This window comes from Phocoena phocoena, chromosome 21 (genome assembly GCF_963924675.1).
Source record: "Phocoena phocoena chromosome 21, mPhoPho1.1, whole genome shotgun sequence".
Lineage (NCBI taxonomy): Eukaryota > Metazoa > Chordata > Mammalia > Artiodactyla > Phocoenidae > Phocoena > Phocoena phocoena.
Window position 1 is genome coordinate 14,007,074 of NC_089239.1, and position 15,420 is coordinate 14,022,493.

A 15,420-nucleotide genomic window follows, 5' to 3' on the forward strand; every position below is an offset into this window, starting at 1 on the left:
GTGGTCTTAGCTTGGCCTGTTAGCCATAAATTAAGATGATTAAGTGATCTTCTAGTGCCTAGAGCTACACTGTCCAATATAGTAGCCACCATCCATATGTAAGTATTGAGTCTTTGAAATGTGGCTAGTGAGACTGATGATCTGAATTATTAATTATATTTTATTTTAATTATTTAATTTTAATTAATTTAAATATTAAGTTGATACATGACACACTGGTACATGATTCAGTTATTGGAAAATGTTTAATATGTTTTGAACACCTTAGATATGTGAATCTACTGTTTCAACTGTAAATTTTATTAAATCTAAATACAGATCAAGTATTACTGATGAAAAGTTTGCTTGAATTGAGATGTGCTTTAAGTAGAAGATATACACTAGATTTCAGAAACCAGTTGAAAAAAATATAAAATTTTTCATTAATAATGCTTTTTAATGTTATATACCATTTTTAAAGGTTATTTCCCATTTACAGTCATTACAAAATATTGGCTCTATTCCCCAGGTTGTACAATACATCCTGGAGCCTATCTTACACCCAACAGTTTGCACCTCCCACTGCCCTACCCCTATATTGCCCCTCCCCTACCTCCCCACTGGTAATCACTATTACGTTCTCTATATCTGTGAGTCTGCCTCTTTTTTTGATATATTCACTAGTTTGTTGTATTTTTTATATTTCCATATATAAGTGATACAGTATTTGTCTTTCTCTGACTTATTTCACTTAGCATAATAATGTTCTATACTCATATGTTGAAATAATATTTTGTATATGCTGCTTTAAGTAATATATTATTAAATTAATATCACCTGTTTCTTTTTAATGTGGCTATTAGAAAAATTTTAATTACATTCATGTCTGGCATTATGTATCTACCGAACAGCACTACTCTAGAGCAGAGTGAACTACTGACATTTTGGACCAGATAATTATTTACTGCAGGTGTAGGGTGATGGCTCCACCATGGTGCCCTGGAGACTCTGCAAGTATCCTCACATGCTAAGCAAAGACTTGAATCACAGTTCATCTGTGTCTTGGTGCAAATGCCTTGTGACCTCTGGAAATGAAAGATGAGAGACTTGCAAGGAGCTACTGTGAGGCCATCTTCCACTCACCTCTCTACCTTCCCTCATCACTTCCCACTTCTGATGAGGTAGAGTAGGGGGCTTTCTTCATCTCCCCTTCTATTGGCTCTTCAGCAACAGAGGATCCCACAACTTGTGCTGCAGTCATTCAGCCCTTCTCCTCTCAGTGTCATCCTTTTTGCTGTATAGTACAAGGACCACAAGGAGCTGGCACTTGTGGCATCGTTTCTCGTCAAATTAGTCAGGCCCTGGCTTTGGCCTTGGCTTGGGTTGCAACGTGAACTTGCAACAATAGGGAGTAGCCCTGGGCATTGAAAGATGATAACAGCACCCCTGACCTCTACCCAATTGATGTAAACAGCCCTGCTGTGACAACCAAAAATGTCTCTAGATATTGCTAAATATCTCCTCAATGGGCAAAACTGCTCCTGGCTAAAACCACACCTACTCCCCGCACTCACACACACACACACACACACACACACACACGAACTTTTGTGAGGTGGAATACATGAAGATCTATGCTTCTCCCCTCTCAACACTTTTACATATTGGGTTACTGCATTAGATTTCATTTGAAGGAAGATTTCTGTGGTTTAATAACATAATAGGAAATAAACAAATAGTAAATCAATAAAATAGTAACTAGTAAATGTTTTTAAAAACAGTAAATAATAGTAAAAGGTAAATAATAAAAATGATGCTGTGACTTATGAATATATCTTTGAGTACTGACTTTATCAATTAGAGGGCTTTTTCTTTTAAATTACAAGGGAGAAAAAACTACTTTAACTGGCTTAAACAACACGAAAATTTATTGAAGAATAGAGGCATCTCATCAAAAGCAAAGGCAGAAACATGTCCCCAAATTTATCCTGCTGCTGCCTATCCCTGTCTCCCAGCTTTATTGCCATCACCCTCGGCTACAGACAATACATATACTTGTACTATCTGAACCTTAATTCCAAACTCTCATTAAAGAGAATTTGCTCCAGCTTGCCTCAAATCGGGTTCTGGACTTCAAAAGCTTGGCCAGAGAAGCTGGAAGAGGCAATAAAAACAATGGTGATGGGGAAAGAGGCGTTAGTTCTAGAGTACATGGGCGGATCTCAACGGGCATCTACAGCAATAACAGATCTTAAATTTAAAGTATTATGTAGATATGGCTATACATGGTAAATGAATCTTTACAAAAATGTCTCTATTTTACATATTTCTACAGTGTTTTAATGTTTATTACAAATATATATTATTTTTATAATGAGACAGATATTTCTCCTCAGACAAAAATGATCTTTACACATGCTGTTTAAGTATGTTTGCCAAAACAATACTTCTCTTAAAGCTGCTCTTTAAAGTAATTAATTTGTAACCAATGGAGAAATAAAAATTGGGCAGTTCTTATCAAGCAAACAACATTAAATATGGTATAGCATTAAATAAACAATTCCAATATAAAATAAATACATTAATTTAGAATCTGTGATAATGCTGAGACTGTAGAAATAAGTCTAAAGTAAAATAGTCAAGAAGTAATTTTCTATTGTGTAAAAGTCCAGGTTTTTAACCATACTTTTTTTAGTCTTTGCCTTTCATACAAAAGTCACCAAAAATTCAGAATTCTGTCAACAACTGGGACTAGCATACTTGTGATACATAATTTTACCTCAAGGAACTATCTGTCTTTATGTGCCTTTGAACTTAGGAAAAAAATGTATTCTTATTTTTTCCTGGTGAGGGACATGGAAAAAAGTTACCAATGGGTTTCCATCTAATGAGGCACATAAAGGCAGATAGTTCATTGAGCTAAAGTAAGTTCAAAAAAATCAAATTCTCTCCTAAGTCTGCTGCACTTACTAATGGCAAAACACCACAGTTAACAGTTGGTCCTCTGGAACCAGACTGAATGGGTTAGAATCTCAGTTCCTCCACCTCCTAGTTCTGGGACCCCAGGAAGCGACATCACCTCTCTGTACTTCCATTTCCGCACCAGTAAATCAGGAGATAATAACAGTACCTACTCATGGGGTTATTAGGAGGACAAAACAAATACGTATTTGAGGAGCTCTTAGAACAGTGGCTAACATATAGTACACATGTGCATGTAAGAATTTTTTTAAAGACATTAGAAAATATTTAATTACTCAAAAAAGCTAATCCAAGTAAATCAAATTTTACTGAATTTACATAAGACTAGCTCTTTATGATCAAACTTTGGCATGAAATGTTATAATAATAAAAGAATCCTCCAATTAAATTTTGCTCCCATTATCAAGATTTCCTATAAACAGAGAAGACCAAGAATTTTTGAAAAGGTCCGTTACATATGGAGTAACTTAGGTATAGATTATTCTGTATGTGTATATAGCAGATTCTTATATCCAATTCAATTATATCCTTTTTTCAATAAGGAGTTAAGGCAGGCCCCAATACTTCTGGGAAATCAGCATTATCTGCTTACACAAACCACAATTTATTATAAGATAAAGCAGGCAGTAGAACAAATATAAGAATGATTATAACAAAGCATATCTCCTTTCTACCTGGAAACCCTAGAGAATCAAATCTAAAAGAAAGCCCTGTCTAGGAGTCAGACAAACCTGGGTTTGAGAATACTGCTCTCTACTTAGCAATTGTCTGGCCTGAGTCAAGTGACTTCACCTCTGTCAATTTCAATTTCCTCTTTCACTACCTTCCTCCAAGGATTGCGGTCATAATTGAGACAATATATATAAACCTAGCTTGGTTCTTAGCACACAATAGGGACTCAATAAACACCCTATCCCTTCAATCAGGACCTTTTCATCTGCCTTTCAAAAATAGAATCCCGTGCACAGAGTGCTAAAAAAATACCAGTTGGATTAAAATAAAGGCAAACTGGTAACAGCCCTAGGAACAATGAATTCGTTTGTACCCAATTATTGTTTTATACTTCCTTGTACTTAGGGGAAGATTACTTTTTCTAATACTTGACTAGAGTCATGTAAATAAAACACTAATAAGTAACAAAGTAGATATTATAGTCTGACCACGTAAGTTTATAACAGGATGACAGAATTTTTACAGTTCTAGGGACAGCAACCACATGCAAAAGGTGCTTCCCAATCTCTCTGAGAGAAGTTTCACCCACCTTTCTGAGTCCAAGAGCCGAGTAAGGCCTCAAGGACTTACTAGCATTTCCAGGCAAATTCCCCCACTATAAAATATTAAGACCAATTCAGTTTTAGTGCTACAGTTTTAGTGATACAAGGTTTAAAGTCACATGTTTGAAAACATTTTTCACAAGGAACACAGGGTTGAGCCAGTACCATAATATTCTGATTCTGCTTTGAATTTTAGTTTCTTAAGAAATAATATCACAACTATTATTTTCCTATGTCTCTAAGAATTCAAAGGATTGGAACCTCAATATACTGTTGTACTTTCAACCTGAAGGAGGCAAAGAACATAACCGTTAAGTTTTCATTCTTTGGGAAATATATCAAATAATTTTTTTAATGTAGCTTGTTTTCGATAAATTATCCTATGAGTGATATTCTTAATGACAGTATTCAATCACGTTTCTCACATCCCACCTGAGCTCCTTTCCCCCACAGTGAGGAGGAAAAGAATGCCTTTTTCTTTTAACAGAGTTCCTCCTTTGCTCTTTCCCTTCGCTCATTCCTAGAGGGCTGCAATTTTCAGAAACAGCAATTATGATGCCCTCTAGCAACTTGAAGAACTATTTACTCATAATTAATTTGCCTTTAAAAAATTATCACTGTTCACATCTCTTTGCATTTGTCAAGCTTTCATACGCTTTCTACTTAGTCACAGCAAATCACTAGAACTTCATACTCCTGCTATTGAAGTATTTGTGGGGAAAATGTTTATGTTACGATAATTTTCCATTATCCTACCTGCAACGTCTCTGCTAAGTTAAAGGGCATAAACTGCCATTTTAAAAAAGGTTTCATGTCTTATCAAATCATAATTCAAGTTTACAAAGTAACAATGAATATGAAACAAAGGACATAAACTAATTCACATTGAAGGCAACAAAGAGCCACATATCTGTCATTACGTTTTTACCGAGTGTCAGAATATAGAAATGATCTCTGAGAACACCTTATGCTGCCACCCAAGGGAAAAGAGAGTGGAAGGAAACAAGCACTTGCCGAGACTCTACCTGCTTTATTATTTCATTTAACTTTCCATAACAACCTGATGCAGGAGGTCTGATGCCCACCTTATAAGTGAGAAATTGAGGCTCAAAGCAACTAAATTCTTTGTGGTAAAGGGGAATTCATACTTAATTCTAAAGCCAAGCATTTAATTTCTACCTTATAATTCTACACAAGTAGAAGCCAAGATCACACCAGAACTGTAACTCAAGCTTTCTTTCCTTCATGTGAATTCTAAAGGGCACATCTATGTATCTGTCCTAAATACCTTCCTCCAGCGACCAATGTCCTCTTCCTAACCCCATCCAACAACCCCCTGTAGGAAAGCAGGCAACCAGACTCTGCAGTAACACCAAGGCAGCCAGGGTTCCATTTTAGGAGACCCACTAGAATACTTCCTTCTCTTGTTCCCACCATCCTCATACTCAAGTACAATAGATTCTTTCAAAAGATCAATGCTCAAAATTGTGCCCCCCCAAGGCAAAATGAAATATATGCCCTCTATCTGTAACCATGATTATTTGTACCACAACAAATATAGAAATTTTCAGGCTTGACACAAAATAAACATATATTTGGACACACTGTGGGATTTCTTAATGTCTTATTTGTACTGTCATACCTGAGGGCAGAATATGAAACAACTCACAATAAGGTTACATTCTTAATCCTGGATTCTGTTTACAGATGAAAAGTCTAACACCCACCCCCATCTAAAAAAAGAGAATTAGCAGATTTAAATAACTGAAGAACTAAAGCAACAAAAATACATCACATTTTTTTAAAGCCTGAAACTGCAATTATTACACGTAACAACTTTCTAGTTTGGTCAGCTGAAAATGGGGAGTGAGAAGGACTCCATGAGTCTTTATCTCCAATCTGGGCCTGCCTCTGAAATCTCAGTTACAAGGGAACTGTAAAAAGCAAGGACACAGTTTTAATATACATGTGTTTCAGATAACACGATAACCATGTAAAGAGAACCCACTGGTTACATGAGCCATTTGCCTCAAATACCACTTTCATACAACACCAAACTTAAGCCACGCATCTCACTGAAATCCATAGACTGTTTTGGACAATCATGTTTAATCTAAAAGTAAGTGCAAACATATAATTAATTAATTTAACAGACAGTCTTGAGTAGTAAGCAAAGCATTACATCACTTTTTAAAATGTATGAGGTGTTTTTTTGGTTGTTCTTTTGTTCTTGTTACTTGACCTTTTTCCCCCTAATTTAAGCATCTTTGATATTTTCTTAAGTGCTTAGGAGAATAAAGACATTCATTCTGGGAATTTTAATAAAATACAGTGAACAAATATCAAACTCTATATAAATATATCAATATATATTTAACACCATTAACCAGAATGCCTACTAAAGTAATCCCAAATATATCAGGTAAATGCATAAACACTCTAACCAGGGATTATTTCAGAAGGGAAAAACTGCTATCATTTTTGGCTCTTCTCCTTTTTAAGGATACAAGTATGGAATTTTGCCATTTTTTTTTTTTTTTTACTTTTTATGAAAATGCTACATTGAGACTTGTTTAAAAGATCCCAATTCAGTTTTTATATGGAAAAGTAATGTTAAAAATGCCAAAGGGAGGGCTTCCCTGGTGGCGCAGTGGTTGAGAGTCCACCTGCCGATGCAGGGGACATGGGTTCATGCCCCAGTCCGGGAAGATGCCACGTGTTGCGGAGCAGCTGGGCCCATGAGCCATGGCCGCTGAGCCTGTGCGTCCAGAGCCTGTGACAGGTCTGGAGCCTGTGGTCCGTAACAGGAGAGGCCACAACAGTGAGAGGCCCGCGTACCGCAAAAGAAAAAAAAAAATGCCAAAGGGAAGTATTCTGTCAGGAAAAGGGAAGAGAGAGAATAATGAAACAAAAGCAAGTGAAACAAATTCTCAGGACTTCACTGAATTTTCAATGAATTTTTACAAAGAGTAAGGAAGGTGTGGGAAATGACTTTTCTTAACCTAGCTCATTTATGGATGGCATATGGATAGATAATGTGACAGACTAAATCAAGAGCCCTAATAGAGTACTCCAGCAGCTACATTTCTTTGATTCTTATTAAGAAGCTCTAGCTTTCCAGTAGTTTATCCTAAAGTAATCAGGGTTTACATATGTAATTAATGAAAATGATAGTCTCTATAGTACTGTTTATAAAATAGTGAAAAATCAGAAATATTCTAAATGGCCTAATATAGGTGAATGATTTTAAAAGTGGTTATTTCTATATAATTCTTGACTGCCTTTAAAAATGAGATTAGAGGGCTTCCCTGGTGGTGCAGTGGTTGAGAGTCTGCCTGCCGATGCAGGGGACATGGGTTCGTGCCCTGGTCCAGGAAGATCCCACATGCCGCGGAGCGACTGGGCCCGTGAGCCGTGGCCACTGAGCCTGCGCGTCCAGAGCCTGTGCTCCGCAACGGGAGAGGCCACAACAGTAAGAGGCCCACGTACCGCAAAAAAAAAAAAAAAAAAAAAAATGAGATTAGACAAAAATATTCACTGATAATGAAATATGGTCATAACACAAAGTGAAAAAATTAGAAAACAGCATGCGTGGAATGATCTCATTTTTATGTAGAAAGGACTATGGACACAGGTACACTGACTATAACAGCCCTATCCAATAGAACTTTCTACAATGATGGCAATTTCAATATCTACACATTCTGATAAGATAACCAATAGCCAGATATGGTTATTAAGCACTTGAAATGTGGCTAGTACAACTGAGGAATTAAATTTTTAACATTTTAACCGATTTTCATTTATTGGCTACATAAATCTAAATGGACAGAAAATGAGGTGTGACAATTATTATCAGTGTACTTGCTTATTTTTTTTAAATGAACATCTATTACTTTTAATATTACTGTTAAGACAAAACCCAGAAAGCTGTTAATCTTCAATGTATTATATTTGAAATAACAAAAGACAAGAATGTACCAGAAGCAGTCCCACCCTTCTCTCCCCCCACCCTCAATCCCATGCCACTCCCAAGTTCCAGGACTTTTCATGGAAGTGATCAGGTAATTTAGTAAAGGAGAAAGATTTATATGATCTAAAGAGAAACACGAGTGTGTAGATAAGGTAATTTAAAATAGAGTTTGAACAAGGAAAGTAAATATATCTTTCTAGATAAAAGATACATAAAATAGAGTTGCCTGGAAATTATGAAAGAGATACTACTTTAGGAGTGAGTTATAATAATAAAAACAGTTTAAGCTTTAGTAAATAGATTATCTTAAGATTTTGTTTTTGTTTTTGTTTTTAAAGCAAGGTAAAATTACCACTTTAAATTTGTTAAATATTAGATGATCTAAAAAGCTGAACTAAGAATAAAGAAGGATTTGTTTGGCACATTTAAAGAATGAAATTAGTTTTTTATTCTTAAAATACACTCAAATCTCACTAAGCAGAGAGAACTTTCTGTTCTTAGTCAAGAAAACATTTCTTATTATAACAACTTTATATCAGCTCTACAGACTGTGGCAAAGTAACAGCTTTCTTCACTAGTAAAATGGTAGGTAATTTGAATCATCTGCTTCATGCATAGGTTATAAATATTAGTGAAATTGTTTGGTTAGGTACTTTGGGCTGCCTCAAGGGAAAACACTGTATTATGTATCATGTAACCAAAGCAATTTTTGGTAAATGCACCAACATCACCTTTTTCTTTCTTCTCCCTCCCTGTCTCAACTCTTCAGTTCATGACAGGAGAACTCATGGGTTTAATCTACAAGTAACAACAAAAAGTGTATGACTGCCCATTCCTTACAAAAAATCCATAACCAGAAGTCAATGCATGCTCAGAACCAATATTCAACAACCCATCCTTAATGAAGAATGACGATTTGACAAATGGTAGATTATCTACACATAATTTATATCTGACTATACGTTTTATATTTGTATATAAATATAGGATTATCTGACATGCTGCAAATTCACATAACTTTAAAATAAAAGAATCTCAAAATACCACCTAATCAAGAAGTAGAGGGCTTCCCTGGTGGCGCAGTGGTTGAGAGTCCGCCTGCCGATGCAGGGGACGCGGGTTCGTGCCCTGGTCCGGGAGGATCCCACATGCCGCGAAACGGCTGGACCCGTGAGCCATGGCCGCTGAGCCTGCGCGTCCGGAGCCTGTGCTCCGCAACGGGAGAGGCCACAACAGTGAGAGGCCCGCGTACCGCAAAAAAAAAAAAAAAAAACAAAAGGAGTAGAAAATTACTCAACTTCCTTTTCCACATTAACACAAAGTAATGCAAAAAAGCCAGAGAGAACCTAGCCATCTTCCTGTGAATTGCTCTGTTATTCCACACACATTTCTTGAGTACACAATTAGATACCAGCTATAGGCAACAAGAATACAAGAATAAATGAGACAATTATTGTTAGTTCCTTACCACAGAAGACTAACAATAGGATCAGCCAAGAAGAACCAAGTACAATCTCAGCAGAATACCAAAGGTGCACATAACAAGACACTGATTGGAAGCATGCTCAAATTGACACCTTACCTGATTCAGTTTAAGAGACTGTCACTTGACCCTACAGCTGCATTGGAAAGCAAATATATTTTGATTACAACAATTTTAGTTTAATTCATCACTATGCACATACCACTTGTATATGCTAATTATTAAGTAGGAAAGCATTTTGAACTGTGTTTATGACCCTGATTCACTTGGGGATCAGCTCCAAGATATTTTTCCCTGTGATGGCAACCAAACAAGTCATTCTTCGTAACCATTTCTTTATTGTTTACTTAGGAATTCAATTTCATAAATAGAGTGTAGTCAGTCAGGGTAGTCTAGGTTACGGCCAGTAACAATGTTCTCCATAATCTCAAAGGCTTATTAGTAAAATAAGTTCATTCCTTGCTTCTGCTACAAGTTGGAAAGTGATGGCAGGGGAGTTCCCTCACTCATAGACCCAGGTTGAATAGGACTCTATGTGAAAATATGATCCCTAAATAACAAAGGTAGGAAAAAATAAAATATGGTAAACGGTACTCTGGTCCTTAAAACTTGTGCTCCGAAGTTTATATTTGGCTCCCAACTCACATTTTGTAGGGAAAAAAAAAAAGGAAAGGAAATATACTATTGAGTGGACAGATAGCTACTCTATTCCGAGATGCCAATGAGAACTAGAGGTTAAGACTACACCAGAACTATAAAGACTGTCTTTGAACTACTTAAACTGCTTATAATTCCTGTCTCAATATTGCGGGAATATGAAAAACTATTACCAAAGCCAGTGACATGAAGAAACAGCTCAAAGAACATCTGTGTGTGTCTTTTGATCTCAGAAGAGCCAAGGGATAGCACAAACCAAAAAAAAAAAAGTTTAAGTATTACAAATTAATGTCTTCCTTCACAGAAAGATTTCATGCAACAAGTTATTAAAAATAACCTATTTCCCTAGATTCTAGAAATATACTTCCAAATAGTAGGGGCAAACAATGTTATCACAGAAATAACCATGCATATTTTGGATAATTATTTTCTAATTAAACAAGATCCACCTGACTTTTAAATCTTAAAAATGAGCCACATAATACATTCAATTTTTCATTATGGGGTAGCCAATTCTTTCATTTTAATTTTTAAAAGTGTATCCTAAGTTATCATAAAGCACTTCAAGCAGAGACCCTTAAACCAAAACCTGCTTTCCTGAATTTCTGCAATGTATTGATAATTAAAACTATAATCTTATTTCACTATAAACTGTGTTTAACCTAAGAATAATTGTCTATTAGATACCTCACCTTATTATTCCAGTGCTGGGAAGACACCAAATACTTTTTCTCTTTTAACTGACAAATTGGACTTCAACCAACATTGAAAACTTTTGCTTGCCTGAAGACACCATTAAGAAAATGAAAGGCAAGACTGGGAGAAAGGATTCACAATATATAAATCCAACACAGGTCTATATCCGTAACACAAAAAAGAATTCTCAAAACTCGGGAATAATAAGGAAAAAAAGTCAAAAGATCTGAACAGAGACCTCACAAAAGAATACACATAAATGATCAATATGTACATAAAAATATGCTCAACACATTCAGCCATCAGGGAAATGCAGCTTCTTGTAAAATTCAACACACACTTATCATTCCACCCAGCAATCCCACCCCTAGGCATGTTACTAATAAGTCTTATATCTTACTTGTTTTATCCTTCTGTGGAAACATCATTAATCATCCACTCAAACTTATTTCCTTTTCTTACTACTTAAAAAAATCCAATTTTATTTGGGAAGCAAGGTGCCCAGATGTAGGGGATAAATCATGATTGGTCCTAATTCTGATAATCTCATTCCTGTTTGCCAGTGGTTACTGCAGGGGGTGAACACGTAACCTACTTCTGAAAAATGGGCTCTTAAGAGGAAGTTTTCTGGGAAAGATTTTTCTTCTTAAAAAAAAATCTTAAGCAGAGAATGCCCTTTTTTTACCTCCTCCTTTCCTGCTTTGGATGTTGATGTGAGAATATGATGCTTGGTGCTTGAAACCAAGAGGGAAAAGCTAACATGTTTGCCTATTTAGATTGTTGAAACTCCTGAGTCAATCCTAAAACCTCGTGCAGACTTTCTATCATGTGAGTCAATAAGATTTTATTGTTTAAGCGATTATTGTTGAGGTATTCTGTTATTTGCAACTAAAAGCATCCCAGATAATACACATCCTACTCCATTTCAAGAAAAAGGGCAAAAGACATGAAGAGGCATTTTACCAAAGAGGAGATATAGATGGCAATAAGCATGTGAAACATCACTAGCCATTAGGGAAGTATAAATTAAAACGCTGTTGAGCTATTAGGACAGCTAAAATAAAAGATAGTGACAATACCAAATCCTGGCAAGGATGCAGAGAAACTAGATCTCTCATACATTGCTGTTAGGAATGAAAAATCATGTAACACACTGGAAAATACTATGACAGTTTCTTTAAAAAGCTAAACAAATACTTACTGTATTACTCAGCAATCACACTGCAGAGCATTTATCTAGAGAAAAGAAAACTCATCTCCACATAAAAACCTGTAAACAAATGTTCACAGGAGCTTTATTTGTTATAACCAAAAAGTAGAAACAACCAAAATGTTCTTCAATTGGTGAATGGCTAAACTATGGTACATCAACACCATGGCATAATAATCAGCAATTTAAAAAAAAATCTGGAAGGTCAAGTGAAAAAAAAAAAAAGCCAATCTCAAAAAATTATATACTGTATGATTCTATTTATATAAAATTCTCAAAATGGTAAAATTATACACATGAGAACATATTAGTGGTTGCCAGGGGTTAAGGATGTGGGATGGGGGGTAGGTCATTATAAAAGTAGGCTATAAATAAGTAGAATGAGGGGGATCTTTGGGGGAGTCTGATAACATGTTCTGTATCTTGACTGCAGTAGTAGTTACATGAATCTCAACGTGTGATTAATGGCATAGAACTATACACACTGTACCAACACTAGTTTCCTATTTCTGATACTGTATTATGATTCCATAAGATGTAACCACTGGGAAAAACTGGGTGAAGGATAGATACATGGATCTTCTTGTACTATTTTTGCAACTTCCTATGAATCTATATTTCAAAATAAATGTTAAAAATACATAATAGGGCTTCCCTGGTGGCGCAGTGGTTGAGAGTCCGCCTGCCGATGCAGGGGACACGGGTCCGTGCCCCGGTCCGGGAAGATCCCACATGCCGCGGAGCGGCTGGGCCCGTGAGCCATGGCCGCTGAGCCTGCGCGTCCGGAGCCTGTGCTCCGCAACGGGAGAGGCCACAACAGTGAGAGGCCCGCGTACCGCAAAAAAACAAAAACAAAAACAATATATAATAAATGCCTCTTATTATGTAAAGAGTTAAATATAATAAAGCAATATGATATTTTAAGATCTGTGGTTTACTGGGAAACACAGCAATCTAGCAAGGGCAACACAACAATCTAGCCAAGACAACATACAGGAGGCTTTCTTAGTTTTATTGACCCATTATGCAAAGATTTATAGATTCAGTTGTATGAGAAATAGATGAGAAATGTATTTTCTATTTAATTTAATAAATATTTTATAATTCTGTGAATATTCTGTATTATTTAGACCTTAGACTCTATAGTATACAATTGATGGTTTCCTAGACCATCCTAGCCTGGTTTCCTAGACCACCCTAGCCAATGTCAACTCATAAAAGCTTAACTTCAACTCCCACCCAAATATCAAACACACTTATGTCCTTATAATGAGTCCCACACAATCTTATTGATCATCATCAACAAAATGGTGACCAATTCTACTATGATCAGTGGAACTGAAGATAAAGTGTGATGTGCTAACTTATGACGTGTAAATCCTTTTGAATCCACAACTGGATGAAACAAATCTACATCTCCAAAGCACACAACATCAGCAAAGACATGCTCCTTTGCAATTTTTAATGGATAAAGTAAGACATCAGTAGTTTTCAGTGGAAAAAAAAAATGGTTTGATCACTTCAAGAGGAGAATCTATAATATCAGAATCACAATCATCAATAAAAATATTTTAAAAAATTAAATTTTAATTAATTTTAATTACTTAAAAGTTCTTTGGTCAATAAAGAATGCCTATGCTTGCCTGTGGGAGATTTAGGAAAACAAAGTATATAGTTTAGATACAAATATCACTGCACTCAGAATTAGAAAGGCCTCATTCAATTCTGCCTGTGCAAGAAAATGACCCAAAAGGAATATTTATAATATAGCTTTATATTAAGAGTTTGGTTTTATATTCTAATGTTTATAGAAGTATATATTTATATTTTTAGTTATGGAATGAATTTTAGTATTTTTATGGTAGGAAATGGGTTGTCTGAAACTGAACCTCAATTTATAACTGACACTCAAAAAACCAATAAATGAACTTAGATAAAAGGAGCATTTTCATTATATACTTTTGGGAAGTGGATTTAGGAGGAGGAGAGGAATATTAATTTCAATAAGATATTAAAAGCACTGATAGAATGAAAAATTCAGAGAGGTACAGGTAGGAAAATAGAACACTGAAGCCTAAAAGGGATAATATTCCAAGAAGGTGAAAACTGTATAAAATTCTGTAACTAATGACAGAAAAATCCAATGGATATGACAAAGTGAAGCAAGAAAGGATGAAAGTAGGGAAGTTGAAGGTCTAGAAGATTAGGTAAGAATACATGTCAAGTTCAATAACTGTTATCACTTAGTAACTTATCACAAGTAACCTAAGATGTTTAGTGGTCAGAGAATATGTGGTAAGTTCAAGCTTTTTGGGTTACTTTTATGAAATGACTTAGTCTAGGACATGGCTGTTTTAGTGAGAGACATAGGAGGAAATGGGTAAATCAAGTGAAAATGGAAGATGTCAAAGATCAAAAAGGACAGGGTGTCCAAAAGGTCACATCAATGGATGAAGTGACAAAGGATAATGAGAGAGAATGGGATAAAGAAGTTTTGTCAGGCAATGCAATAATTTGAGGAACACTAAAAAATATATTTGAGGCTGGAAGAGATGGCTATGAAGAGGGAGAAAATCTTAATAACGGCACCGCCTCTGTATCTTTAAAAATGACATATGTATTTGAGTTTTATCATAAAAATATCTGACTAAACAAATGGATGCCATTCAGGAAGACAACAATTATGTAAATCAACCTGCCACAGGCTAAACGAACATCCACCACCTTAAGTTTCAAGGAGATGATACACTCAGGAGAAATTATGCTTGTTCTCTAGAAGCTTGTTTCAGATTCAAAATGAAAGAGTTTATAAAATATAGCAAAATCAAAAAATATATATACTTAGATACATATAAAATAGACATGCTGATTGAATACAATTTCATATAATCACAATACTTAAAATCGTTGAAAATTTCAATTTTGTTTGAAATTGCTTTTTCTCTAGACTATGGCACATGTTGAAAATATTAAGCCTTGAACTACTGTATTCAAACCACTCAGAGCTTTTCCAGTGCTAATAAAATAGCTGGTGTTCAATTTTAGTAACATAAAGAAAGAGGTTTTGCCTTAGTACTACATGACTTTCCTTGAATCAACCTAAAACCTCCAAATATGTCATCCAGTTCAGTTAGAACTTATACTTTATAATGGTTCTCATTGACGC

The 15,420-nt window shown here is 35.5% G+C and overlaps 1 protein-coding gene across 1 annotated transcript in view; it reads right to left on the bottom strand.

Moving 5' to 3' along the window:
• Positions 1–15,420, bottom strand: part of TNKS (tankyrase) — a 174,061-nt gene that overhangs the window by 132,731 nt on the left and 25,910 nt on the right. The gene's annotated exons all lie outside the window — the stretch shown is intronic.